At 43.3% G+C, this 26101-nt stretch overlaps 1 long non-coding RNA gene across 1 annotated transcript in view; it reads left to right on the top strand.

Moving 5' to 3' along the window:
• The first annotated feature begins 561 nt into the window (after positions 1-561).
• The window catches only part of LOC122542192, a 58971-nt gene continuing 33431 nt past the window's right edge, over positions 562-26101 (top strand). Inside the window, exon 1 of the long non-coding RNA XR_006309754.1 lies at positions 562-775. This is a non-coding gene — a long non-coding RNA (uncharacterized LOC122542192). The remainder of the gene's footprint in view (positions 776-26101) is intronic.

Below are 26101 nucleotides of genomic sequence, written 5' to 3'. Positions count from 1 at the left end.
AACAAAGTGACAGTGACTGAATGTGTGGGGATGCTTGCGGGGAGCTGGGAGATGCCAACATTGAGGCGTCTCTCCAAGAACTGGTCAGGAGAAAAGAGAGAGAGAGAGAAAAAATGCCAGTCTAAAAAAAAGATGAACTGACATCCATAGGGTATGGCAAAAGACCTCGTGAGATTTGAGTGTTGAACCGCCCCACAGAGATATTAAGAGGAGATCCAGTCAGCGGGAGCTGTCCGCGGTGCTGAAATCTACAGTGTGTAGAGAACTTGCCCTCTCAAGTACTTTGGGACTGAGATGTTCCGGCCCCTTCTCTGTTTAAAAAAAAGGAATTAAAAATAAGCTGATTGATGTCGAGTACTGAGTGTTAGTCGTGACTGCCCCGGGGATGCGTCATGAACACAGAGATGGAGGTTCCCACTGAAATCGTGACTGTGAAATGGAGTAGCGAGTGGAGGGGGAGGGGTTGCTATGCTGTGTGTGTGTGTGTGTGTCTGTGTGTGTCTGTGTGTGTGTGTGTGTGTGTCTGTGTGTGTGTATATGTGTGTGTATGTGTGTGTGCCTGTGTGTGTATGTGTGCCTGTGTGTGTGCGTGTGTGTGTGTGCCCGTCTGTGTGTGTGTGTATGTGTCTGTAGAGCGGCTCACTGCTTGCAATTAGTCTGTCAGGCACGGGGCTGTTGGCTCTGTGTATCTGTCGGTACTCTGCCTGTTAACGGTGAAATCCCACTCACTCCCAGCCAAAAGAAAAGCCGACCTCCAGCGGATAGCAACAACAAGGTACTGGTTTTATTTTTAGCCCTGTCATCTGGTTTATTTATTTTTTCTCTCTCTCTCTCTCTCTCTCCCAATGCCAATGCTCTCGAGCGCGAGTTAGTCCAGATTGTCATATCTGAGGCAACAGGCTCGGAGAAAGTTAAGGACTAGGGATGATGTTGATAGTTGCCCACTTCGGCAAGGTTAAGCACCGACTTATTTACTAATACCGCCGAGAGCGAGACAGACTCCGCGGACGGGGAGTAGGCGCCGCCTGCGAAGCCAACGCATTCTAACCGGTAAATACCGACGATACTGCGCGGTTTCTCAGACTAACGCCGGCCAAACAGAGCACTGGCTGGGCAGGAGTTTATATTCTCTTCAAATACCGCACCCTCCTCACCCCAACCTCACTCGGTCGCCCACCCTCCCTCCGCGTAAGCTGTCCATTTGATCTTGTTTTGGTTTCCGATTTTGGCCAGCTTCAGCACTGACCTATTTGAAACAAGCTGGGGGTGGGGGGAACTGTCGGCGCTTGCGAAATCCTCTGCATATTCTCCGCTTGTTCAGGAGCCTGTATTGAACTGATTCAGGGATGGTCAGTAATTCAAAAATAAAAAAAAAAGGAACCGACTAATCTTTGGGTTAAGCTGAGCTTCAGCAGTGCTCAGGGAAGGGAGACTTGCAAGAATTTTTGAAAATATTGCATTTCTAATCTTTTATTGGTGTAGTACAGACTTCGGAGCGAAGGGTTGGAAGACCATTACATTTCCAAAAGCCTTCAAAATAGCCCCATGTTTTTATGTCAATATCACACTCTGGTGTGTTACAGACACCAATAGCACATTAGGTTTGTTTACTTGTTTTTTTTTTCTTGGGAGGGAGGGGGCGTGATTCTGAGCAGTACTCTTTCGCAACAATCTTTTTTGCTTTATACTCCCAAAAGCTGCACTCACCGCTCTGTGCAAAGCAGTAGGGTGGAGATTGACATCCCTGCCCGTCAGTTTGACCCCCACTGGAGCGCGGAGAGTGGAGGTGAGGGTCGAGGAGTGAGTGGCGGAGGGTTTGGGGGCGGTAGCGAGTTGAGAGAGGGTAGAATAGTCTCCAGCTGTTAGAAGTAAATCAGTTAGTCGTCACCGTTACTATGAACGCAGATGGGAACTTAACGCATCCTACAGTCCGTTTTAGCGCAAGAACCGTTCTGTCTTCAACCTGTGGTGCAGCCACGTTAGATACTTGCAACCTTCAGTGCTGACACGTATCTCACAGAGATGTGGGAAAAGCCCTCGTGTCGAAAATGAATACACCACCTCTGTGTCCAGTGCTGCGAGTGGGGTTCTGTCTAAGTGCGGTGCGTGCCAGCCTCAGGTGAGATGCTCTCTGCGGTTCAATGGGTCCCTGAGGCTCAGCGACCAAATCAATTCTCGGTGAGGGGGGGGCTGCAGTTGAGGGGTTGGGGGGAGGCAGTGGATCATCGGCGTGAGGGGTAGTTGGGTGAAGAGACTCAAAGCAAGGAATAGAAACCACTCAGTCTGCATTTGGATGGTGATATTTGTCAGGAGTGCATTGATTTACTTGGAAGAGAAGCTTCGCCCAGACACACGTGTGTTTATCCATCAGTTTCTGTAGCAATCTTGAATATGTCCATGCCTCCATTCTTAAGTACTCTGTTCCCAATGGCGAGACATTGGTCTTCCCATAGCAACAAGACCAGGCTAGGCTGGCGGCCAACTCAATGGGAGCACATTCGGAATTCCACAACTTGTGTTTGGGGAGCAGGAATTAGATAGACATATTTTACTTTGATTCCAGAATTTTCCCAATGTCCTGCTCCTGAATTTTCAGTTCCCTTTGGGGAAAGGTAGCTACCCAAATGCAGGAATCCTCCCCCACTGTCCTTGGCTCCCATATTTCCATGCGGTTGTTGTTTGCGGAGGAGCCGGTTAAAGGGGACATCCTACCACCCCCACACGAAGGAAGGAACTATAGTCACTTGTAAATATCGGGTGGCTGTAGGCGGACTGAAGGTAAACATCACATATCTACTTTTGTGTTATTCTGTAGTCAGTTGGGTGGTGGAGAGGGGTGGGGGTGGGGGAGTGGATGGGGAAATAGCTGAGTAAAGAATTCTTTCAGGGAATAAATGCTGGAGAATGGCCACAGCTCAGCCAACGGAATTCTCAATTAGTTTGTAAACATTATCCTTCTCGCAAATGTCGAAGTGCAGGACAATTCACAATTATTTTATATAATCAGCCTGATCAGAGGCGTTATGACACATCTCTGGAGCAGGTAGGGGCTTGAACCTGGGCCTCCTCTCTCCGCGGTTGGGACATTACCACTGCACCACAAGGTTCTGTTTACAGGAATTCAATTGTCAAAACCAGCATCCAAAGGGTCAGCAACTGGGAGCCACGATTGTTCTTTCTGTGGGATTTCAACCAGAGGGAGGCATCTGAAATACTCAGAGGGGAGTGACGACTGAATGGGGCTTGTTTGAAGTTGAGGTTAATGACGTAACTTGGGCAGGTTGTTGTGTAGAAACTGAAGCGCAGAGGATCACACAAAATAAAACTCAACTCAGCCAGCTCGCAACTGTCTAATTGGCTCAATCCCCTTCCTCCAGCCCATTCTACACTCTTTCTCCGCAAGTTATTCCTTGTCAAGTCTTCCCTCGATTCCCTCTTGAAAGTCAAATTTGAACCCACTTTCACCACCCTTCCAGCCAATCAATCACAACACCCTTTGCAGTGAGCCGGAAAAGAATGGGTTTTTTTTAGCACGTTTTCGGCAATTATCTCAAATCTGTCTCCTCTGATTATCGTCACTTCAGCAGTAGGAACAACTTGTCCCTATTTCCAAAGTCTATTACTTTTTTAACACCTCCATTAAATCCCACCATAATCTTCCTGCTGTCAGGAATAAAAATAAACCCAATTTCTTCAATACTTGAGTGAACCCCCTCCCCCCTCTTTTTGTTCTCTCTGGAAAACTTGAACGTCTTCCTCTCTATCCCGTTAAGTATGGGTGATCAGAATTGGACCCAATATTCCATTCAAGTGGTTGTACCTCAAAGAGAAAGCAGAAGGGAGTGAGGAGAGGAATATCATCGTTTGGAAGAAGTGAGAGTGAGAGACTTGGCTGGGGAGGTAGGGCAAACCATTCTCATTAAAGGGGGTGGGTGGGTGAAAAAGCCTCAGGGATAAAAATGGACTTGGTTTGGATTTGGGAACAGTGTGGGAGTGGGGTGAAAAAAAGGTTATGAGATGCTGGAGCGCGGAAGGGGTGAAGGTGGGAGCATTGGAAGATTGGCAAGAATGGTGCAAAACAGATAAATAAACAGGAAAATCACTTTCTAGATTAGGAGGCGTTGAAAGTCGAAAGTCACGTTAAGGACGACAGAAGACTAGACTTTGGGAAGAATGACTATGCAAGTTACCACTATAAAGGACCAGCACTCAGAGGTGGGAGCAGGTGACATCAGCGCAAAAGAAGAATTGATGGTCGGTATTAGGAACAGGGACTGACAGGGGTTCAGAAAGGAGGTAGAGATTTTGTTTAAGGAGGTGAAGGCTGAGGAAAACTTTAAGAGACACTTTGGCAGAAGTTGGGGGATGTGGTTGGTTGAGATGTGAGAGGTGGGAAGCGGCGTGAGGGTTTGCAAAGGGTGCCTGTTTCTGAAGGCTGAGGTTTGCAAAGAGTGAATGTGGGAGGCCGAGCTTCGCACAGGGGCGCAGGCGATAGGCTGACAAACCAACGTGCTCTGACGCCGGGGATGCGTCTGCCCATGCGCACGCTTTGCTATTTATTCACTGGCTCAGGTTGGAGGTTAGAGTCTTTTTTTACGTAGAGTCGACCAGACTGCGAGAGTGAGCGGAGCAGCGAGAGGGAGGGAGAGAAAGAGAAGGGGGGTGGGGGAAGGAGAACTCTGAGGCGAAATGTAGCTCTCCGCAGGGCAGGGCGAGCTGAACAGATGCGCTTCCTCCATCTGAATCAGGGGATGGGTGGAGATCTGGCGAGGAACAGGGTCCCAAGTATCCCCCCCCCCTCCCCCCCACCTCCATGTCCAACCCCTCCCTTGGTGAAGAGCGGGGAGATCGAGGGAGGTCCTGAGTGGTTGGAAAAAAAGAAGGCTCCTTCAGAGCTAATACCGGAGGAGGCTCAGAGGATGGAACCATGGAGAAGGTGCAAGCCACCAGACCACCGAAGGAAGAGACAGACCAACCCGTCCCCCTCGAATCTTTTTGCGGTCTGGGCTTTCTGTTTCTGCCCAAATCTGGTCAGAAAGCCCTTACCACAAAAAGCGTTTGAGGGTGGGCACTGACATCGCTGGAGACTATCCCCTCTTCCTCCTCCACCACTACCTCCTCCCCCCTTCCCCTCTCCCGGCTCCGGGCTCTCACCCGCTCCTCTGTCATCTCATGAATGAATTCAAATAGAATATCTCCAAAATCATTCAGTTTAGACATGGGTTGGGGGGAGAGGGTTTGATGAATTTGGGGGGGGGGGGGGGGAGGGGGAAATATATGTGACTTGGTCTCTAATAACCTGTGAAGCCCCCCCCTCCTCCAAAAACAACACCTTGTTTAAAACAAAATAGCTCCCTCCCTGATAAGATCATACGCTGACTTCTATTTAGACTCCACGCAGATTGAGTTGATCTTAGCAGGGACTAAACTGTGGACAGGAGAGGATGTGCTAAAGGCAATTGAAGAGAAATAAACAGCTGGAGAACCATGGCATCTCACCAACAACCTCCCCTCTCCTCAAACAAAAATCCTACATTCGCCTGTCTAATTGCTGTTTAGCAAGCAACTTATTTTTTTTAAATTTAGGAAATGTTTGAAATTGACTGCACTCTCTTCTCCCCTACAGTTTAACCTCCCTCCCACCACTCCCTATCATCCTCCTTACGCCCCTTCAAGTTGTCAGGAACAGCATACAACATAAGGCAGCTGTCGGTCAGCGCGTCTGCCTATCTATTTAACACTCACTAAACTGGACAGCAGCAAAATAGACTGCAAAATAACTCAATGAGCAGTCAGGCGGGTGTAAAGATTTATTTATTGTGTGATCACAATTGGGACGACGATTCACTTGATTGTAATCAGGTATCCAAAGACGCTAGCTAGCTCCCATCTGAAAGCAGTTTGAATATTTGTCTGAAAACCACATTTTTGCTCAGAAATATGTAATCTCTCTCTCTTTCTGCAGACTCACGCACAGAACCAGACATACACACAGACACACACACACTTTCTCCCTATGACACACACTTAAACACAGGCACCTACAGTATCTCTCACACATGAAGCGCAAACAGACACACAGGCAGACATACACTTTCGCGTACACATAGGCAGAGACACTCTCGTACACATAAAGACATGTTCTCTCACGCACACAAAAGCACACACACACAAAGACAAACTCTCTGTCACATAAACACATACAGTAACACAGACACACACACAGTAACACAGACACACACACAGTAACACAGATACACACACAGTAACACAGGCACACACAGTAACACAGGCACACACAGTAACACAAACACACACAGTAACACAGACACACACAAGCATTCTTGTACGCGCTGTTCCAATTGCGAGATGTAGATACCCAAATTGAGCTCAACAAAATGAATCCTTCACTCGTTTCATCGCAGAATGTTTTCATCAGAGCAAGACATTTAAAAAAACCCACAAAACCTGACATTTAAACCATTATAAATTTCTCAAAGGCCTGCACGCACTCATTGGACAGATAACTACTGAATAACCAGTCTTGTCCCCTGTGCGTCAAAGCGGAGAGCAAAACTTAAATGAAGCAACCTTCTTAGTGAATCCACTACACATTCGCTTATGGTTGCAGTGTCTTCTAAGATTTATATTTCTTTTTTTTAAATTAAAACATACTTTATATCTATTTTGCAATGGAGAACGATTTGGAATCCTTCATGGCCCCAATGTAGCCTTAATTGCTCCGTTTTCAGAGCATATGAAGTTTGTAAAATATGTAATTTTCTTCCTCCAAGCTGTTTCAAATCAAATCTACGCAGCTTAGGTACACGTGTACTGTTTATTGCAGCAAACCTAACACAGATATTCAGTCCATAGATCCTGTTTTTCAAATTAGTCCAAGTTTAGTTGGAACGCATTCCAATCTCATATCAGAATGTGTGCGCAGTATATAGCCTACATCAAACAGTATAACTTGCTCCTGCGTCACACTGTTAACTTAAAAACTGATCTTTAAAAATCACCTTTAAGCAGAAGACACATAAATGAATCCCATTGATTTGTTTAAAGGCCAAACATGCACAAGACTTTGTATTTTTAAAAACTGAATCCTTCAGTTTCTTGGTATTTGCTTTAATTCGAGAATAATTAAAAAGATTCTCAGTCAGAATCCTAACCTACTCTCGCTCGCTCTGTAAGCATTTTCCCATCTCCACATCACGTCAAGTCTCTCCATACCCACCCCTGCCTGTGTCCATGTACCTTTCCTCTGACTGTCGCTAACTGTCTCCCAGCAGTTCAGCCGACGTTCTGTCGTTATTTCGCCCTGGCCTTTCCAATTCTCACTTGAGGGCTGTGTCTGTGTCTGTACTTCTGTTGCTCCTTATCTGTGCCCCTCTGTCTCCCTGCCTTGTTTTGCATTCTCAACTTACAAGAGAAGATTGATGTCTGTATAGGAAGGGAATAAAATGGCGCGGGAATGGTTTCCCCACTGACCATCGAAGAAGGGGGTGGTGGTGGGTGGGTGGTGTTGTACTGATTTTAGGAACAGAGGCGTTTTTTTTCTGCGAGCTGTTGTTTTTGTTGAACAAGTATTAGTGATTGCACCAGCCCATTGTGTGTGGGGGATTTGTGTGTCACTGACATGTTGGTGGTGTGAGGTCTGTATTAACGTGTGTGCTACAAGTGTGTGTCCTTGTAGGGCTCGGTGCTGTGCTGTGAGTTGTTTTGGGATCTCCAGTTTATCTGGTGCTCCACTCTTACCAGCTTCTGCCAAGGTCTCTGCCTTTGTGTATGTCATTGGGCACTATTGCTGTGGGCGGGTTACTCTGCACGGTGCACTAGTGTTTTGGTGTGTTCTGGTGCATCACCGTGTACAAGTGTGAACTTTACAATGTGCTGGGCTTTATCTACTCTTGTCTGCTTTTTTTGTATTGTGTGCTGATGAGTGTTTTCGTGCTAGTTTTGGCTTTGCAATGTTGCTGCTTGGGATGTGGACATGAGTGTTTGGGTTTTCAATGCTCTTGACGCGTGTTAGTCCAGCTGTTTCATTTAACCCAAGTATTCTGGTCGGACACTACGCGTGTATTGGTGAACTGAGAGTTGTCAGTGTGTTTATGTGTGAGCGAAGGGACCTCAGATTAGTGTTTGGATAGTTTTGCGTTCTTGATCGTATGTGTGCATGTTTGTGTGTGTGTGTGTTAATGTGTTTACTTTTTTTTAGAATTATTGCGAATAAGTGCATCTGTATGGCGTGTGTGACTACGTTGGTGTAACTGACTGTGGACTTGCACTCGATTGTATCAGTGGGTCAATGACCAGGTGATCTGGGCCAGGAGTGGATTTGGTGATGCCAAAGAGTACGTGCTGTGTTCGTGTAAGATCCCATAGTCATTGAACAAGTCCTTATGTTCACCTGGGCAGCAACATTGACTCTCTGTCTCTCAATCTATCGAATTCCCAAAAAGTTATTTTTCCAACAACATTGTAATGCCCCTCTGATCTCTCAACATCGCTCGATACCATCGCTCTGTAGACGCGACAACGATAGGGATGTAAGTGTTGGCACATTTTGAGAGGTAACTGGAAAAGGTGGGGACAAATAAAGAGGAGGTAAAACTCCTTTATAATTGACACCAGGTATTATTTTAGCAACACGTATCCAGCAACATTGCTTACTCCAACTATTAATTATAGACATTCGCCCTTTACACGTCTGATTCCCAGTGACCAGGTAAAATGGCACATGTCCAGATAACACTGATAATTCGATGCAACAGATTCGCATCCCATTCTTAAAATTAAGACTGCAGCCAAAAGCTTTCTAAATTCAAATTGAAGTCGGGTTCTGGACAAATTTGCGTAAAACGAGTTCAGCAATCAGGCATCAAGTTACTGGAAGCTGATGTTCAATGGTGGGTTTCGATGAGACGTGCGAAATCACTGGTCAGTTGTAGGGAACATGTTAACAAACGAAACAGCAGGAAAGGGATGGGAACGAGATGGTTAGAGCGATGGAAGAAATGGGGGAGAGATGGAGGGGACTGGAGGCGAGGCAGTTAAGAAAGTGTTGGAGGGGAGCAGTGTTTGAAGGAGAGAGAGCAGGGAAATAATTACATCCTGATTCTTGCGTAAGGTTTGTTCCTTTCAAATTCCCACCCGGACAGAGCTGTTGCGAGGACTTGCTCTCACCGGGAGCCAGCAACGAAATTCGTTGAGTAACGTCGGCCTGGCGTTGGAAAGCTACAGTCACTGCTTCTGTCTGTTATGAGGATGAGACGCCCCAGGCAGGAACTACGCTGGCTATAAGCACGGTCAGGAAACTTTACTGACACTCCACCCTCCTGTCTTTCGGAAAATATAGGGACAGCGAAGGTGAACGGGAGGGAGAGGGGGCAGGTTTCATCCCTGAAGCGAAAGTTCCTCGACCCCCTTGGATAAAATTCAGGGAATTCAGCTGACGCCACCGCTCCAGTCTCCTGGCATCACGCCGCAAGGCTGGGTACCAGGGGTGAACTCAGAAACTTTACAAGTTTGACACGAGAACTCTTCGCTTCCATTGAGTGCGCTCAGATCTGTAACTAATCATTATTTTTTTTAATTATCAACAGTCCTCCCGGGAAAGGAAGTACTTTAAAGAAGGGCGCGTTCTTTTCCCTAAAATCAAAATCACAGGAATTGTTATGGCGCCATTCGGACCTCTCGTTCAAGTGTATCATTACTTTGTGTCAATCTCCTGCTTTCCCCCATACCCAGGTACACGATTTCTATCCAAATAATTTCACAATGCCCTTTTGAATGCCTCAATTGAAATCGCCAGGAGGCAGTACATTTCAGACCTTCTGGTTTGAGAAAGTTCTTTCTCCTTCACATCACCCCCTGCTTCCTGTGCACATCACCTTAAATCGATGTTCCGTGTTTCTTGTTTCTTTTAGGATCAGGAACAGTTTATGCCTCCCTTATCCATCCAGCCTCTTCCCCCAAATTACTTTGTTGTTGGTGGTGGTGTTTCGCTTCTCCTTTGAAAACTAATCTCTTCCTCAACTTGATATGTCACAGTTGGCTGGAAAAGTTTCCAAGCTTTGAATGCAGAGGGCATTTTCTGAAAGGATGGTTTGAACTGCCAGAGGAAGTGATGGATGTGGTTACAGCTGCAATCTGTAAAGATATTTGAATAAGTACATGGATTAGAGGGATATGGGCCAAGTTCAGGCAGGTGGGGCTGGTTTAGTTTGTGAACATGGTCAGCATGGACTGGTTGGACTGAAGGGTCTGCTACCATGCTGTATGTCTGTATAATTCTATATATATTGCTTCCCCTTGCAGTGCTTCCAAAACAGAACGTCCTGGGGTTTCCAGCATAGAAACTGATACCACTGTCTCCCTTGCTCCTCATCTCCTAACCTATATTTCATCTCATGCTACCAGTATATATTAAATTTCCTCTTTTTCGTTAGTCTCCACGTTTTTTAAAAAACCTTTTCACTGGGTGTGGGGATAACTGGAAGGACCAGTATTTGGTGAACATTCCTAATTACATTGGTGAAGATTGGTGTCCTCTTGAACTGCTGCTGTCCATCTGGTGTAGAACCACCCAAAGCGCTGTTGAGAGGGGGTTCCAGGATTTCAACACCAATTAGAATCAGTTTGACCATTCCCTGCGGAAGTGAGAGCCACCTTCTCATCATTCGCTCGGAAAAGTTGTTTCCCCTGAATTCCTGACGGGATTTGTTGGGTTCTGCCTTCTACTTACAGTCTTTAGTTTTGAGCATTGATGGGATGCGTAGCACTGTACCACAGCAATGAGTCATCCATTTTATGCAATTCTGCAGCACACAGGAAGTCCATTTGATCCATTGTCTCTGTGCAAGCCCTTTGAAAGAGCAATTTCATTAGTCCCATCATGCGGACTTGTTCACACAGCACAATAATTGTTTTTTTTCCCCCAATCAACTATTTGTCCACTTGCCTTCTGAAAGTTATTGTGGCTGAGATTTTAACTCAATAAAAACTGAGCCCCTGTGAATTTGCTTCCACAATCCATTCTAGCAGTGGATTCTGTTTCTGGAACACACTAACTTATGTTCTGAATTTTAACTTTGTGATCTGTGTAATTATCTTACAAGAATCACAATGTAGAAGCAGGCCATTCAGCCCATCATGTCCATACCGGATTCCCAAACAATGAGCTTGGATGGCAATGCAGAGTGATACCAACACCACAAGCTAAATTCCTGCACCAGCTAAAGTTACCATGAAGGTACCTTCTCAACCTAAGATTAAACCACCTCCAGTCGTCTGTCTCTCTCAAATGAGAGAACAGCCTGTGGTCTGGTAAGACAATGGTGATTTTACTTTTTACTTCATTTCCCATAAATCTGTATATTCTTTCTTTTTAAAGAAAGAATATTTTTGATTCAAGTCCCTCTTGAAAACCTTGATTAATCCTACCTCCATTGTACACTCAGGCAATACATTCCAGATCCTAATCACTCGTCATGTGCAAATAGTCCTTCTCCTGTCTCCTTTATTTCTTTTGCCAATTACCTACAATCAATGTCCTCTCATTCTCGATCTTCCCACCAGTTTTCTTGATCTACTCTGTCCAGAATCCTGATGAGTTTGAAGAGATTTATTGAATTTTGTCTCAACTTGCTCTTCTCCAAGAAAAAACAGACTTAATTTCTCCAATCTCCCTCTGTGCCAATGTCATTTTCAATGGTTATGTTTTTTAATTTTATGAACATAAAAAAATAAGCTGGGAGCTGAAGTAGACAATTGGAATCACAGAATCCCTACAGCATGGAAGCAGGCCATTCAGCCCATCTGGTCCACAGTGACCTTCCAAAATGTATCCCATCTAGACTAACCCTCTATCATAACCTTGTAACCCTGCATTTCCCATGACCAGTCCACCTAACTTGCACATCTTTGGACTGTGGGAGGAAACTGGAGCACCCGATGGCAAATGTGTACACGACAGACAGGCACTCACCCAAGGGTGGAATCAACCCTGAGTCCCTAGCACTGTGAGGCAGCAGTGTTAACCACTGTCTCACCATGCAGCTCTCATGACCTCACATCTACTTTTTTGACCTACCCCACACCCCCCAACCTACACCCCCTGAAGAGACTCTCTATAGTTGGATTACGATTTTATTTTTGCTAAATCAATTTTCTATCTATACATCTGTTCAGAGAATGAGCTCAATGGTACAAGAGGACCGAGCAGGATATCCCGACTGAATCCCCTCTAACATTCCCCATTCAAATTGGGATTCTGAGAAGCACTCAGGAAAAGGAGCCCTGACTGATATCTTCCTCATCCTTTCAAGCAACTATCCCTTTCAAAGCTCAGGCCACCAAGGCTGATTACAACATCCTCAATTACTCAAGCGTCTGGATCAGGATTAAACCTTGCTCCCTTGAATCCTTTATATCACACTAAATAGTGACTGTCTCCACTGGGCCACAGACTGTTAACTCCCGAACCACTTTGTCCCCAATCTACCAATAGCCTGAAGGCCATTACCAAAATTGGAATGGGAAGTGGACGAATGATGGATTTGCTAAATGCCACAGCTCCATCTAATCTGCTTCCTGCCATCCTGAAGCTGGCGTGATAAACCAAATATTTATCATTGAGTTTACAACAGAATCACATAAATATTTCCGTCTAGAAGGAAACCACTTAGACTAACAAATTAACACCAGCTCTCCAAATGTACATCTCATTTCATCCAATTCTCCCCATAAACCAGCTCATTTTTCATTTCTAACTAGTAGTCTGACGATCTTTAGAAAGTTGAACCCACCTCTGCAAGATAGTACATTCTAGATCCTAAGCTCTCACTACATGCAAAACACTTCTTGTGCCACTATTGCTTCTTTTGCCATCTGTGCCCTCTTGTTCATGATCCTTTTACAAGTTAGAATTGTTTTTTCCCACCTCCTTAACTACTCTGTTCAAACCTTTTAGGATCTTGAACACCTCCATTAGATCTATCACGCTGCTATACTCGAAGGAAAACAGTTCTAACATCTCAAATCTATTTTCATAAATGAAGTTCCACATCCCTGGAACTGTTCTTGTAAATGTCTTCTACAATGTCTCTAATGCCTTCCTTCACATCTTCACCTAGACCTGATCCAAGAAAACCACCTTATCCCTCACGCCCAGCAGTGGAGAGGTTAAGGAAGCTCAGGTCCAAAGTTGCCTGTATGTCCCAGTTCCACTCACCACGCATTATAGCACACATCATTCATATCCTGGCTCTCATGGAACTTTTTAAGAGCTACTTGGAAAATTTACGGACTGGAAAATGCAGGGTATACTGGGAAATGCCTACAGTGAATTTAACAATATTGAATTTAATGTTTCTTTGCTAAGGCAAGGGTGAAATGCTGTAATTTTTCATCATTTTTCCATTTAACTATTAAAGAGTGACACAGTGGCTCAGTGGTTAGCACTGCTGCCTCACAGCACCAGGGCCCCTGCTTTGATTCCTGCCTCGGGTGACTGTCTGTGTGGTGTTTGCACGTTCTTCCCATGTCCGCGTGGGTTTCCTCCAGGTGCTCCAGTCAGAAGATGTGCAGATTAGGTGAATTGGCCGTGCTAAATTGCCCATAGTGTTGGGTGCATTAATCAGGGGTAAGTATAGGGTAGAGGAATGGGTCTGGGTGGGATACTCTTCAGAGGGTCGGTGTGGACTTGTTGGGCCAAATAGTCAGTTTCCATACTGTAGGGAATCTAATCTAGTGGTAGAGATGTACATCATGGAAACAGACCCTTTGGTCCAACTCGTCCATATCAACCAGACATCTTAAATTAATCTAGTCCCATTTACCAGCATTTGGCCCATATCTAAAATCTCCCTATTATAGCTTTCCATTGATAAACAATTTAAAGAAATCTTGCAGAACTGATCGGGTGGGTGTAAAATTCCTAAGGAGTTGCAATAATTTATAATCCACATTATTTTTGATCTGGTGCCATTCTTGGAGCACCCTCTGCTTCTAAAAGTGGTTTTGCTCCTGCAGATGCCCACATACAGTAGGAGCAGGCCATCGAAGTCACCATTGTTTAGGAGATAGTGAACAGAAGGCTTGAAATATATGCATGCGGTACAGCAAATTATACAAGACAATGAGAAATGGAGTGATATTGGAGTCAAGGTGTAATAGAGAATGAAATGATTGAGAAATTACGTGCACTGGGACATTGATATAGACAGAATGCACAGAAGACAATAATGAGAAAGAAGTGGATGTGTTCTGGGAACAGACATCCATAGAATAGATACAAATTTGAGACAGGGACCCATACTGGATCCTTACAAAGGTATTCATTGCCTGTTTAACCCAATAATGAAGGCAGCACCGTTTCCCATCAATTAAGAGTCAATAGCATTGCCATGGATCTTGAACCATATGTAGGCCAGAATTGGTAATAATGGCAGGTATCGGTCCCTAAAGAACATTAGTAAAACAAATGAGCATTTATGACAGTTGACAATGGTTACGTAGTCATCAACTTTTATTCCGCATTTATTTCTGTATAGAATTCAAATTTCTCCACCCTCCGCAGTGCAATTTGAACCCATGCCCCCAAAACATGAAAGTAAAAGCAAAATACTGCATATGTTGGAAATCTGAAACAAACTCAGAAAATGCTAGAGAAACTCAGCAGTTCTGGCAGCATCTGCAGAGAGAGAAACAGAATTAATGTTTTGAGTCTGGTATGACTCTTCTAGGTGATTGATTCGGAAGAGAAGTCAGACTAGTTCGGAAATGTTAACTCTTTTTTCCCCCAGCATTTTCTGTATTTGTTCTCCAGAACATTAGCCTGGAGCTGTGGATTAGTAGCCCAGTGAAATTACCTCTATGCCACCAATTCCCTCAGGATACACACTGGACAATAGTGAGTTGTGGAATAGGATTGTACTGTAGATAGGGGATCTCATGAGTTGGGCCTGGGCAAACATATGTGCAATACGCATTGGAGACGTTACACTTAATAGAAAAGTACAGGAGTTTGAGCATGTGCACTTCACAGAACAGCAATCTACATTTAAATAGCACCTATAACTTAGTTAAGAATCCTCAAGGTGCTTCACAAGAGATATTGGACTGGTGACTAAAAACTTGCTCAAAACTGTTGCTTTTAAAGAGCTTTTAAAAAGAGTGAGGAGACAGGAGGACAGATTTAGAGATGTAATTCTAGAGGTTAGGGCCCTTGCAGTTAAAGGCATAGCCACTAACACTAGTGTAGTTACAAATAGGGACACACAAGAGACCAGAATTGGAATTTTGCAGCTAACTTAGAACCAGATAGAGACATTGAGAAGGAAAGGAGGTCGGACCAAGGGCCAAAGTCAAAATAATGAGAAAGAAAGAAAGAAAATAAACAAATTGATTTTTAAAATTTTCAATGTGGTAAACCAGAAAGAATAAGCCTCTATATTACAATATTAATTTTCAGTATCAGAAAGATTGACTGGCAGTAATTAGCAATTACCACATCATCAAAAGGGCACATGGGCTGAAATGGTCAAGATTTAATTTTCAGTTAGTTTAGTTTGCATGTAGTGTCCAAATATAGCAATTCATGCCACTTGATGTGATTTCAATGGTAACAGCAAGATGTCACATACGCAAACCTAACAGCCGACCACAGCAACATGGATAACAAATTTTGGATTTCCATGCTTAACCATACATTTGTTGTTGTCTCAATTGCTGTAGCACGTGTGCATTCATAACAACTGTTTCCATCAGCTGCCAATTTTTTTGCGAAGCAGTTTAGCAGTTTAGCTTCAGCTAAATAAATTCCCCCTTGCTCAGGTAATCAGTTGAAACCTGGTATTAGTTAGAAATACAGGCACATGAGTCGATCATTCAGCTCCTTGAATCTGTTATGGCACTCAATAAGAATGTGAATGATCTGATTTTTAATTGTCATTTATTTGCCTTGGTTCTGTAACCCTGAACAGCATTATGGAACAATAATCTACAAATCTCTGTCCTGAAATTTTAAGTTGGTCTGCAACGCGTCAGTTTTTTGACATAGGAAGTTCACTCGACTTTGTGGGAAAAGGTGCTTCCTGATATCACCCCAAACAGCCTGGATCTTACTTTAAAGTTTTTCCAATTTGTTCTGGATAATCCCATCGGTCAAAATAGTTTTTGTCTTTCTGCTTTATCAAAGCCACTTAGCTACCTTACAAAATTTAGTTGAAACATCTCAGAATCTTCTATATTCAAAGCAACATGACCCTAGTCTACTCAAACTGTCATCATTTTAAAACTCTAATATCTCCAGCAGCTTGCTGATAGAATTATAATACACCCCCTTCCAAAGCCAAAATACCCTTCCTCAGTTGCAGTACCCAGAATATTTGTCAAATTGGGAACCAACTAGAGTGTTTATATTAACTGTTACATAACTTCTAAACCTTTATATGCCACAGTTCTTGATTACAGATAATTTGCCATTAGCTTTTTAAATTTTCTTTGAACCTCCTTAACAGTTTCTGATTCATCCATCAAATCTTAAATCTACCCCCTCATTCATAATTCTCAGATTCTTGTCACTTATAAAAAGATAATCTGGCTTGTCTTTCGTTGGTCTGAAGTGGATGATCTCAGTATTCCCATTTTGAATCCTAGCGGTCACTGTTTCAGATCTGAGTGTCCCTAGCATTAATGGGTGAGGTAAGTGATAGCATTGCTAGTATTCCAGGATAGAAACCAGACCATTGGATTGCATTAGCTGGAGCAAACCAGAGATTTAGTTTTGGGGGTATTTTCCTGTTCATTCGAAGACCAGAGGGCCAAAGTTTAGCCTTCTTTTGCAATATAAATGTTTTTGTTGGGTCTGATGGTATAGCGAAGAAAACCGAAGAGGTGACTCTCAGTTTGGGTGACAGGTGCTGGGAGCTAATTTACATGAGTATAGTGGGGTCTGAGACCCAAATTGCAGGGCACCTCAGTCATCACTACACAGTATCTACAGAATGTTGGCTACCCCCTTGACAATGGGCCAGAACCGGCTTCTAGATGTTAATCAAACTGTTCAGTAATGTCATGAGCTGGTGGGACTTAAGTCCAGGCTTCCCAGCTCAGGGCTACGGGCAATAGCACTGTACCACAATAACCTGTCTCTATCTTATTAAATAGAGGATTGAATGTATTTACAACACTGAACATAAACACATGTAAACACACATGCACATACTGTATTTAACTAAACTCAGCTAAATTAGCTGTTCGGTCAACAAAACTCTAATAAAATAAGCTTGAAAACAATTATTGAGCCAGACACAGAGCTGGTAAATATGTGGGAAATGGCAGAGAGAGAGAGAGAAAGAAAGAGAGAGAGTTAGAGAGAGAGAGAAAGAGAGAGAGAGAGAGATCAAAGCCAGAAGGAAAGAAACCTAAAGGATCAGAGATGGAGGAGGCCACAGGAAGGAACAGGTTTGGAGCAAGAGATATTGTACATGCTATTCCAACTGGATTGTATGGACCTGCATTGTATCTGTGGTCTCGTACATGTGCAAACATCACACATGTACGCACACACTGGTGGAAAGTAATGGAGAGATTGGAGGCTGCCTTGCCTGTCTCATACACCTCCATGTTGTGCAGTGCAATAATGATCTCATTGCACCATCGTCTGTGAGAACTGACTTGAATTCAGATTCATTCGTACAGAACTGACTTGAAAACAATTTAAATCCACATATAAATTGAGGGGGCTTGTTGCAAACATTTCATTGATAAGTTTTAATTTTCGACGAATTGCTTTTCTCCTGGGTTTATTGTGAAGGCATTGTATTATTCTGGCAGCTCAAAATGCCTGCAGAGATCATGCAAAAGTTGCCAAATGACCTCAGCTGAATTAAACCATCAAACCTGAGTAAAACATTACCGAGCCAAGCCTGGGAAGATTTAGGGATGTTAAGACAGCAGAACGGTTTTTTTGTTATTCGCTCATGGGATGTGGGCGTCATTGCCTGGGCCAGTAGTTCTTGTCCATCTCAAGTTGCTTTTAAAAACGTGGTGGTGAGCTACCTCTTTGAAATGCTGTAGTCCATTTGCTGTAGGTTGACCCACAATGCCATTATGGAGGGAATTCCAGGATTTTGACTCAGCAACAATGTAGGAATGATGGTACATTTCCAAGTTGGTGTGCGGTTTACAGGAGAACTTGCAGATGGTAGTTTTTCATGAATTTGCTTCCCTTGTTCTTAAGGAACTGTGATGAATTTCTATTGAGTACTTTGTAGATGGTACAAACTCCTACTAAACCTTGGTGATGGAGGGAGTGGCAGTTTGTACACGTGGTCTCAGTCAGATGGGTTGCTTTATCCTGAATGATGTCAAGATTCTTGAGAGTTATTGAAGCTGCACCAGTCCAAGCAAGTGGGAAGTATTCCATTATACTCATGACTTGTGCCTTGTCAATGGTCAACAGGCTTTGGGAAGTCAGGAGGTGAGTTACTTGCTGAAGTATTCCAATAAGTATTGCATCTGGCCTTCTTTTGCAGCCCTTGTATTTATGTCGCTAGTCCAATTCAGTTCCTGGTTCATCGTAATGCTTAGGGCATCAACAGTGGGCGACTGGTGATGGTTACATTATTCAATATCGGTTCCTGGTTAATCATAATGCTAGGGTGTCGACAGTGGGTGATTAGTGATGGTTACGCTATTGAATAACAGTTTCTGGTTAATCGTAAACTAGGGTGTTGACAGTGCGAGAGTAGTGGTGGTTACACTATTGAATATCAAGGTTGGTGATGAGATTCGCTCTTGTTGGATGCAGTCATTTCTGACATTTGTATGGCACAAATGTTCATTGCCATTTGTCATTTTGCCTAAACCTGGATATTGTGCAGGCTTTTGTTACATTTGGACATGGACTGCCTCAAATAGTACTGAACCATGCATTTGCTGACCATACAGCTGGCACTCAGAACAGATCTGCGTAAGTCAAACTCACCTCATTTATAAAGGATTTATTTTCCTGATTGCTGCAAGGCTGGATTTTGTTACTTATTGCTCAGTCTTGAAAATGTGAGCCATCTTCCTGAAGCATTGCTGTCTGTGTGATGAAGGTGCTCACTGTCCTATTTGGGGGGAGTGCCAGAATGTTGGCCCAGCAGGAATTGGTATATTTTCTAAGTAAGTTAGTGCCCGAGTTCGGGCATCTTTTTACAGCCTCAGCATGGCATGGTTCATGCCTCTTGTCCACCCTATTGGTGACTGTTGTTTATGTGGTGCCCTGCTTGAACTGTGCTGCCAATCACAGTAGAATAGTTTCATAGTTTGGTTAGATGGGTGAGGACAGGGAGTATAATCTCAGCCAAGTGGCTTGTGAGCTCGTTCTAAACAAACTGAAATTTTCCACATTTCCCTTATTTTGTGGAATTTGTAAAAAAAGGAAAAAAAGACTTGCATTAATGTAGTGCCTCTGAATCTCAGGAAGCTGCCAAGTGCCTTAGTGGCATCAAAATAATTTTGTCTTATGGTTCCTTTCTGATGTAAGGAGTATTGGAGCTAATTTGGGCTGAACAGACTGCCACAAACAAGGACAGCCAGACAGTCTGTTTTCTGATAAATATTAGACATGAAAAAATAGCAGACCGACACAGTTGATAATTATGCCTTGATTTCCTCTTGATCCGCGTACTTCTGGTAATCCAAAGGCACTAAGGCCAAATTGAAGAGATGGCCCTTTGGATGGAATTTCACAATGAAATGAATGTTAGGCTGCATTACTACAGATTGCCCCAGTGGTTAAACAATAAAGCTGCTTAAGATGATGCATAGCTTCAACACCCCAGTATTTCACAGCAAGAGTGAAAGAATCTTGTGGAGTCATGTACCATTGCATTGAATTTACTGGAACGAACAAACATCCCAATAATCAGAGTTCAGGTGATGTTCCACCTGAACGTCCTTCTTCATCACACTCTATCAGCACATTCCTTTGTCCCTTTCTCCATCGGTGGCACAGTGGCTCAGTGGTTATCACTGCTGCCTCACAGCGCCAGGATCCGGGGTTGATTCCACTCTCGGATGACGGTCTGTGTGGGGTTTGCACATTCTCCCCGTGTCTGCGTGGATTTCCTCTGGGTACTCCAGTTTCATCCCACTGTCCAAAGGTGTACAGGTTAGGGTGTATTGGCCATGCTAAATTGCTCATAGTGTCCAGGCCGGCTAGGGGATTAGCCATGGGAAATACTGGGATAGAATGAGGGGACTGTAGGAGAGATGGGAAGCTCTTTGGAGGGTCAGTCTGGACTTGATGGGCTGAATGGCCTGCTGTAGGGATTCTGTGAAGTACTACCTGGCTTCACTATAAATGTTTAATGTTATTTACCCATATCAATTCCCTGCAGTAACAACTTCCACATTCTAAGGACCCTCTGGATGGAGAGGTTACTTCCCAATTCCCTGTTGGGATTTATTGGTGACTTAGATTTATGGCCAATGGTTCTTGAACTTGCCAAGTCAATCTGACTTTCTTCTTTACTTACTTGAGCCTGTTGACCACTTGTTGAGATTAATAGTTCATCCTCCAACAATAAATCAAATGCACACATGTAGCCAGAGAGACATGAACATGAAATCTGGAGTGACACTATAGTGCTGTAGAGGGGAGTGCTGCAGTGTCAGTAGGTGCCATCTTTCAGACCCTGTCTAGCCTCCAAGCTGACTGACAAGATCCCATTACATTCTGCTGAAGCAATTATAACTGACATTTATCCCTCAACTAACACCAGTATGAGAAAAGGAGATTAGCCGATCATCATTACAATGTTGTTTGTGGAAGCTTGGTCCTACTCAAATTGGCTGCCATGTTTTCCAATATTGAGAGATTAAGGAAGATGAGTTATTCTACTCAGATTAGAAGAGGTTAGAAGGGACTTCCAGAGGTATTCAAAATTCCGAAGAGCTTTGAAAGATTTTGCTTGGTTGGCGTGTTGCTGTTTGATAGAGTAAATATGGAGAGAATCACTTCCACCAAAAAGACAGTTTTTAAAACAGCAAAATTGTGAAAGAACCAGGAAGATTGAGGACTATTTTTTAAAGCAGTGTACATCATTGTCATTTGGAATGTACTGGCTGATAGAATAGTAGAAACAGGTTCAATAATGACTTCTGAAAGAAAATTGTTTAGTTTTTTTTGAAAAGGGAACATTTATGGGGTAAGGGGAAAGTGACATGAGCTATATATCTCATTCTATGAACAGGTATAGAAACGAGTTTGTGCAGCAGGGTTCTCAGAAGAAAAAATGAACACTCTTTAATAGAATCAAAATGGAATTCAAATTCTGTTTTACCAGATTTAAAAAAAAATTGAATCCAGTGACAGAGACAGCAGAATAAATGGCCAGGTGATAAACTAATGCTGGAATGCTCTGACTGTTGATACTGTTTTAATGCTTCACCGATGTGCCATCACTACTGTCCCCGACACTTACAGCTTAATACTGAAGCATATCTCCATGGAGCTGAGTGTAGGGACGATAGTGTTTCTGAGTATAATCAGTCTGCACCAACCACAAACCTTTGGATTTTAAACCATTCTAGTAGAGTTTACTGTTTTCTATTTGTCTCTGACCCACCTCCCCTTTAAAACGGGTAGAGATTCAATTACAAATATTCCTTCACTCTCTCAATCTGTAGTGCAGAGGAACCAGAAATGAAAAATTCAGCAGGGAAAGAAACCAAGCAAAATTATTTACCCAGTCTCTTAACAACTTTATCAAAAATAATGAACTCCTATTACATAACGAATTATGAGACTGATGCTGTAATTTATCTCCAGACTCCATGCAATGTATTCCCCCCACCACCTAAAATGTCAAACCTGGTCTTCCTCTTGGAAATCTATGCTCGCTGCTTTGAATTATTCCTCCCTATTTAGTGATTTCATCCTTACATAAGGAATCCAAGATTTCCCCAGTAACCGAAGTTGAATTAATTTGCAATTAGCCAGGTTAGCTCTGACTCCCTTCTTGACCAATTCCCCACTCCTCCCGAAACAGCTCTGCCATTTAATTTCTTGGACCTGCATAATTTCTTCGTCCCCAACCCTGCAAATACCCCACCATCATAACCAAAATTACTCTCGGGATCTTCGGAGGTTCCAAGGCTTTAATCTGCTTTAACCTACTTGACCTTGCCAATAATCTCTTGTTTTGTTTAGTCCAGTATTTTGGTTTTAACTGCGTTAGCAATTAGTTCTATCCCAACATCCTTCCATTTTGGAAGCACTGCAGTGAGAGGCTTGTTAAGGATTCCTGTCAATTCCCAATTCCTCCCTACAGACACGGCTCATCAAACAACACTCTTGCCTCTTCTGTCAAAAGGTTATTGCTTTAAGAGCGTCGCGACGGAAGGTAGTAATTAGATTACTTACAGTGTGGAAACAGGCCCTTCAGCCCAACAAGTCCACACCGACCCTCCGAAGCGCAACCCACCAAACCCATTCCCCTACATTTTACTCCTTCACCTAACACTACGGGCAATTTAGCATGGCCAATTCACCTAACCTGCACATTTTTGGACTGTGGGAGGAAACCGGAGCACCCGGAGGAAATCCATGCAGACACGGGAAGAATGTGCAAACTCCACACAGTCAGTCGCCTGAGGCGTGTAGTGGCAACGTCACTAGATCAGTCACCTGAGAGGCCCCCAGATAATGCTCTGGGATTATGGGTTCAAATCCCAGCATAGCAGCAGGGGGCACTTTAATTCAATTAATCATATCAGTAATTGGAAGCAAGTCTCTGAAATGGTTCACGTGACAATATCATCAATTAATGTTAAAAACCAATCAGGATAAAAATTAAGAGGGTGTTTCCCCTCATGGGAGAGTCTAGGACTAGAGGGTATAGACTCAGGATAAGGGAGTGACAATTTAAGACTGAGAAGAGGAGGAATTTCTTCTTTCAAAGGGCTGTGAGTCTTTGGAACACCCTGCCAAAGGGAGTTGTAGGGCAGAGTCCTTGTGCATATTTAAGGCTGAGAGAGATAGATTCTTGATCAGTCAGGGAATCGAGGGTTACGGTGAAAACATGGGAAAGAGAATGTGAGGAATTCCGTATCAGGTGTGATTCTATTGAATGATGGAGCAGGCTTGAGGGGCTAAATATCCTATTGCTGTGCTTATTTCTTACCATTGTATGGCTCACTCACATCCTTTAGGGAAGGTAACTGCCATCCTTACCTGGCCTATGTTTGACTTCAGACCCACAGCAATTCTTAACTGCCCTCTGAAAAGTTTGAGTGAGCCATTGAGTTCCAGGGTAATTAGGGACAGGCAAATGAAATACCAGTGATTCCCATGTCCTGTGAAAGAACTTTTTAAAAAACAGTCCCACCCAAAGACATTAACTGGAACACTAAAATCTGTGCTGACAGTGCCACACATTACTGATGATGTACTGAGCTGTTGGAGGTACCGTTTTCAACTGAGACATTAAACTGAGACCTCAGGATACCCTTTCGAAAGAGAGTGAGGGGTTTCTCTCTGGATCTTCTGGTCAATATTTATCCTGCAACCAAAATGCAGATAAAACCCTTGGAGCCACAAGACTTCTTGTGCTGAATTATAAACAATATAAACGAGGCACTGAAGGAGTTGAAAGGAAATGTAAATCTTTTGTTGTTTATTTTGGGGAAGTGGGCATCACTGGCCTGCCTGGCATTTACTACCACCTCTAGTTACCCTAAGGATAAGCTGGTGAATATTCTTCACAAACTGTGGGTCAGGGGTTTAATGTAACTGACTGCCATGTTAGACCACTTCAGAAAGCAGTAACGGAAAGAACAGACTGGGGAATGATAACCTACCTCTCTACCTCAAGGAGACGTTGGGTTCATTTAAATGACAAACTCTCAGCCTTGTGGCCACTTTTACTGCTGAGCTTTTTAATATTCAGTTTTCTATATTGAAATGTTATCAAATTCTCAAACACACGATGGGATTTGAACCCTGGATTATTATTCCAGGCCCTTGTCAGTAACACAACAAGTACAATATGATTCCTGATAACCAAAGTGTCGATTTTACAGCGTCAGGAAGGCAGCACTAGAGTTTTACAATAATTTGATGCTGAATGTAACAATAATTTGGATTCAGAAATGCTGGTAATGAAAGTTTATCTTGGGCACCACCTTGACAAAGGATTACATCAGATATGTGAAGGGCAAGTCGTGCCTCACAAACCTTATTGAATTCTTTGAAAAGGTGACGAAGGAGGTGGATGAGGGGCAAGATGAAAGTTTATCTTGGGCACCACCTTGACAAAGGATTACATCAGATATGTCATACCTAAACAGATCATTTGGCTAAACTCTTCCAAACCCAGTGTTTCTGCACCACTCAAACGTGTTCCCATCTTTCTTCGTTAAATTTGCCACTGCAACCTTTTATTCATTTTTCTCTTATGCACTCATCTAACCTCCCCTTCACTGCATTTTTACAATTCGTTTCAACTCTTTCTGATTAAAAACTCCACACTTTCAGCATGATCCAGACCATTTTCTGTTGTACACCCTGTTTAGTTTTATGATCCATTTCTGACATTTTGGTCCTTTTGCTGATGTCATCTATAAAGCTTGATTTAAGAAAGCCTTGCATTTATATAACCAAAAAGTATGGTGCTGGAAAAGCATTCTCATTCCTGATAAAGGGCTTATGCCCGAAACGTTGACTCTCCTGCTCCTTGGATGTTGTCTGACTGGCTGTGCTTTTCCAGTACCACTCTTTGATTCTGATCTCCAGCATCTGCAGTCCTCACTTTCTCTTAGTTGCATTTATATAGCACCTTTCATATTATAAGCTGCTTTACAGTTGATGCAGAATCTCATGAAATGTAGTTCCCGTGGTAACGCAGGACGCATTGCAGTCAGTTTACACAACAGCAAGCTCCCAAAAACTGTGCTCAGATACTGACATCACTTTAGGGATAAATATTGGCTGGAGTTCAAGAAGGACTTCTCTGCTCTTTCTCAAAATAGATCCACGGCAACATATGCATCCTCCTGAGAAGGAAGAAGGGAGGTTTGGGTTTAACATCTCAACTAAAGATGATACCTTCAATAGTGTCACATCCTTCAGTATAACAACCAGTGCTCATGGGACCTATACCCACTGAAATAAAGGAGGGTGAGGTACAACAGGTACAGATATCGCAAACTTGCAGATTATGGTTGAACCATTCTTTAATGCAGAGCAGAATTACAGATTGTCATCATGACATATCACTTTAAGAAACTAATGGAAGTACAGATAAGGGATGTTAGTGATCATAGCATAATAGATAATTCCAGTAAGAAAGGAGGCCAATCAGCCCTATGTTATGTCTGGTCTCTCTGGTCTCCCCCAGCAGCCTTGCAAACCTTTATCCTTCAAACAAATTGAAAATTCCGTTTTGAAAGTTCTGTATCTGTATAAATTGGTTCCAACACTCTTTGTGGTAGCAAACTCTACATTCTCTCCATTATCTAGACACTCTGCTGAGTTTTCTGATCCATTTCTAGCGTTTTGGTGTGTTGGTTAATACTATACTTGTTCCTAGGCACTTTCGGGCTGTGCATTCTGAATCCCGAATTCTCACTGCGTAAGTAAGTTTTGTTTCATATTGTTGAAACGGATATGAGGATTAGGCAAGAATAGCAAGTCAACGCTCAAGGTCCATTCCTGAGGAACCCAACTCACATCAACATTATTGTGGTCAGAGGTATCCATCTCTACCATTGGGCCTAATCTTTAACTAGATTCCAAAAGCTGATACTGATCCAAGGTTCAAATTCCATGATTCCAATACATCTTTTTGAAGTCTATCACTAATCTCTTAACAGTCCACAACACTTCCCAGTTTTGTATCTTCTTCAAATTACTGTGCCCTTGACAGTAAAGGTGAAAGTGAGGACTGCAAACGCTGGAGATTAGAATCAAGAGTGTGGTGCTGGAAAAGCACAGCATGTCAGGCAGCATCCGAGGAGCAGGAGAATCGACATTTTGGGCAAAAGCCCTTCATCAGCAATGAGGCTGTGAGGCGAGGGGGTGGTGAGATAAATGGGGGAG

This window comes from Chiloscyllium plagiosum, chromosome 39 (genome assembly GCF_004010195.1).
Source record: "Chiloscyllium plagiosum isolate BGI_BamShark_2017 chromosome 39, ASM401019v2, whole genome shotgun sequence".
NCBI classification, from domain to species: domain Eukaryota; kingdom Metazoa; phylum Chordata; class Chondrichthyes; order Orectolobiformes; family Hemiscylliidae; genus Chiloscyllium; species Chiloscyllium plagiosum.
Note: the sequence above shows the minus strand (reverse complement) of the source record. Positions and strands in the feature narration are given on the sequence as shown.